The sequence below is a fragment of the Triticum dicoccoides genome, chromosome 4B (genome assembly GCF_002162155.2).
Source record: "Triticum dicoccoides isolate Atlit2015 ecotype Zavitan chromosome 4B, WEW_v2.0, whole genome shotgun sequence".
Classification (NCBI taxonomy): Eukaryota; Viridiplantae; Streptophyta; class Magnoliopsida; order Poales; family Poaceae; genus Triticum; species Triticum dicoccoides.
The window spans coordinates 650558854-650563455 of NC_041387.1; positions in this window are offsets into that span (position 1 = coordinate 650558854).

A 4602-nucleotide genomic window follows, 5' to 3' on the forward strand; every position below is an offset into this window, starting at 1 on the left:
GAGAGTTTGGGGTTTAAGGTATGAGAGAGGAGGGTAGGGGAAAAGGGAGGGTCATGATAAGGCTGGTAAGAGAGATGAGATAGAAGGTGGGGAAGGAGGGTGAGGGTTTGGAATAAAGAAAGGCGCCTACCAAATTGCACCATATTGTGGTCTCTACCTTGTGTTCCAAGGGGGCAGAACCCACACCCCAAGAACTACCTCAAGTAGCAACTTAATTGCATCTATCGGTCAGCATGGATCATGTGTCCATTTGTTTTTTCAACCGTTTTGCTTGAAGCATACTCCAGCATGGTGTATGTAGACACCCAACTTTACTTTAGACTATATATGGAATACAGACAATTACCACTCTAGTACCACCTACTGGTGGTGATGTAAACAACGTTCTAGAAAGCATGCAGTAAAAATATCTAACCACCGAGGTAAAAGAAGATTACTAAATTTGATGAAACAGTATCAAGAGTGTAATCCACTTTTACAGCTTAACTTTGACTTTGAGACGGCTTTAAATAGTTAAAAAATACGACACATTTGACCCATCAGCAGTGACCAAGAAAATATCGACCCATTTGGGAGTAAACACTGATGACGCTTTTAAACTCGATATATTTGAGAAGACATTTCATAATTTCATAGTGTTAAATTTTAATTGTTTACTAATATTCATATTAAACAATTGCCAAATTAAATTGTGCAATGGAGTATGCGGACATGTCTGAACATTATATTTCGATAACAGAGAAAATAAAAATTAGGTGTTACTATGTTTGGAGCTAAAGTGAGGTATATGAGAGTGTAACTCAATATATAGCCGATGTAGTACTAAAAGTGGTGTGTTACATGCTCCTTTAATTATAAGGGAATTCTGCCCTCAGGGGGCTTGCCACTGGCATATGTGGCCTCCGTAGCGAAGAGCGAATGAGGAGTGTGGCTCGGCACACTATGGAAGTGCCATGCATGTTGCATATGTAGCGCCTCTTTTAAACTATCACCCTCTTAACTTCAAAATTCTAAGTCAAATAGTGACAACTTTGTTTCTTCATGGCTCTGCATCGAAATAATCAACATAACCCAAAGTAATCACAAGGCTAACAAGTTCGTGCCACTTGGCACCAAAAAGTGAGTGATAGCACATCGATCCACTGGCCTCAAGCATTACATCATATATTTTTACACAAATAAACTTCCATCCATGTTAGAACATAAATATTTGGCAATCACTTAAAGCGCCAAGAACAACAATCCACTTCTCCTTGTCCTTCAACCGTTGAAATATAGACCGAAATTACAAGTTAATAGACAAGAATATAGCCCAGAAATGATTAGTTAACTCAGTATGGAGCGTGGAGTGTGAAATTCTTTAGTTTCATATGCAACCACTTGGAGATGGTAGCTCGAACTACAACCAGTTTGAATGTCGGTCTAATAATAGGATTTATGAGGAATTAATTGTAGCATGTAATCCCTATTGTGGTTATTGTAACCTTGTGTAGTTGTGGCTCCCATTTACTTTATCTTTCTCTATCAACTTTACTTCGCACTATTATGGCTATGTACATCACATGATGTAGAGGCTAGGGTTTGCCTTCTCATGCATTTCAGTGAAAAAAAGATTAGCCAATTTGCTTTTTGTCAAAAAGAATATCATTTTGACATGGGCAAAACATCATCGTACCTACTGACCTAGAAGGGTTATATCACAAACCGCCTTTCCCCAGAAGACGAATACGGAAGCAATCCCTTTGTTTGAACATATCGGTTGAAGTTACAATCATGCGTAGAATCTATGCACCCATCTAAAATGACCTGATCAATTAATGCACCTCAGTTTTGCCCTATTATTATGGTTGTGTGCATCCATCGACGTAGAGGGGTTTTCCCTCTCCTTCACAAGATTTTTTTTTAGTTAATTCCTTTTTCACACATAATGTATCATTTTGACATAGACAAAGCATCACACCTGCTGGCCTCCAACCTCCAAGACAACAAAATCCCCTTTTCCCCCGAAGAGGAGTACCAAGCAATCTCTTATTGTTAATTTGAATACCAATTGAAGTTGCAATCACGCATAGAATCCATGCACCCATCTAAAATAAGCTGCTTAATCAATTATTTAATCCTGGTCTCCCTCTAATTTGGTACGTGCATAATTAGGGTTAGGAGTTGGTTTCAAGAAAAAGGAAGGAAATACTTTTGGTAGTGTTTGGGAGTATCGGTTGGCCTCTCTCTACCAACCTTGCGGTTGGCGTCGGGAATGGCCGGCCCGCTTCTTCTGCCGGCCGGCTGCTGTTGGTCGTCTCCCCCATTATTGGGTTTAGGTTTACACTGTTGCTTCCAGTGCCGCTTAGCGCTTAAGCACCCACATTAGCAGCGAGATCAGCGACGCTAACCAGGCAATCGTATCTGATTAGCGGCGGACGGAGGATTAATCGAGGCATTAGTTAGCCGGGCGTCTGGCAGCTGTTTGTGTATGGACTAGACAACACGGTATGGTCCATGGCCGTGGGCCGGGTTCTCTGTAGCTTTGTCGTCGTCATATCTTAACAGACGGATAATGACATATATGCTGCCTGCTGTTTAGGGTTTCTGTAATAACTTTAATATGTGGCGTCTGGTAGGGCGGCGTAGCTCCGTTTCCTTACGCGTGCTACTGCCATGATTGTCAACTTCTGTTTTCTATTGATCCGTCGACCAGCTAGCATGGCAGCAGCATTTCAGGGGTGCACTTTTTGTATGATATGGTGTTGGTTTTTGCGTGAACTGTTCTTTGTGAGGATAGAATCTACTAGTATATTATTTGATTTTGTGACAATGTAGAGCTAATCTATTCTCCCGGTGATCAATAAAACATAATAGAACATCAATGATCATGTTTACTTTTAACAACGAAGCAAAGGGGACCTTCTACTTTTAACAAGTTCTCTGCTGCCTTTTCATATTTTTTTTTTCATTCAACGGCCCATAATCATCATATTCTTATCATCCGCGGATCCTAACTTGTTAGCCTCCATGCCATCCGCAGATATGAACTGCCCTCTATTGCTAGTTGCCACAGGGCTACTCCATCACGTCGGTATGACCCAACCATCATCATCTCCGGCACTACTGCCGCTTCTACCCATCCCTTCTATCCCTACGGAGCACAATTTTCGTCTCCGACGTTGGTGCCCTACCCTCCGCGTTGCAAACCTTCTACCTATCCGCGTCTGTAGCCCGTTGCACCCTCGTCTCGGTCCAATCTTGTCTCCGGCGACACTGCCCGGAGTTGCCTCTGCCTTTTCCTTCACAAGAACCAATTGGAGCTTCAAAGAAAATGCAAACATATAACGGATACACCCTTCATCTGGGTTTACTTGGCCCAAAACCCATACACCAATACTATGTTATTTCCTCCTTAATTGCATAAATTTGCCCTGCTTAAATTTCTGTAGAGGCCCACCTTACTCTTGCATCATTATACGCTCGTTTACAAGGTGGAAAATGAATAAATGACTTCTCGGGAAGGAATAGAGAATGGTTCAGGCCTTTTCCTTCTGTAAAATGATACTTCGTTTCCAAATGTAAGGTGTATTACTTTTCAGAAAAATCAAATTTCTCTATGTTTGACCAAGTTTATAGAGCAAAATATCAATAATTACAATACCAAATCAGTATCTTAGATTCGTCATGAAATAAATATCCAAATTTGAGATAGCTAAATATTTCAAAATAAATTCAAATTTTATTTATTTGATTTTATAGACGTTGATATATTTCTCTATAAACTTGGTCAAACATAACAGTGAGAGGGAGCATGTTAAAATTGCTCTTAACTTTTTTGTAAAACTAGCTAAGTGAGTCCTCCACCTCCACGGAATCCTGAAATTTGGCTCTCTGCGCAAAATTTTGGTTCCCCAGGCGATTCTGGGGTCTCCCAATCCTTTCGGGACCACTGCTCAGCTCCGATCATTTTCTACGGCGGTGGCTGGTGGCCGGCGGCCGGGGCCCGGTTAACCGGCTCTGGCTAGCTAGCAAGCTAGTTAGCAGCTAATTAATCAGTGGGTGGGTTTAGTGTGGTCACCGGTGGATCAAGTGGATGCGCGGGTACCGGGTTGTATTTTTGGCCACCTTGGCGGATGCCCATTCGGTCCGGTCGGCCGCGAGAAGATGGGGCCGGCCGCGGCCATGGCGCCATGCACCAAGCTGAGCGTGCGCGCGACGGTGAGAGGCGGCCGAGGACCACACAGGTCGACCGGCGTACGGTTGCGGTCAAGCGACCTTAATTGAAGTCCCACACGTTTATAATGCCCGGCCGGCCGGGACGATCGATGTAGATGATTCGGTTGATAACCCGGTTGTTGGTCTTGCTGATCGATTAATGGGGGTGTAGGCCAGGTCTAATTAGCCTCTCGCTGCTGACCGACGGCTGGCCTACTGACTCGAACTTGATAGCTCGCTTGACCCATTAGCTACGCCTAAACTACTGTTTGCACGACCCGATTAATCATTTGGCAAATAATTTGAACTAATTGGCAATTAAAAATTAAAATCCTTTTTGTCCTGATGAAAAACTAGGACTTCCCACGACGACAGACTGCACCTAGGACGAGGGCCTGCCCCCCC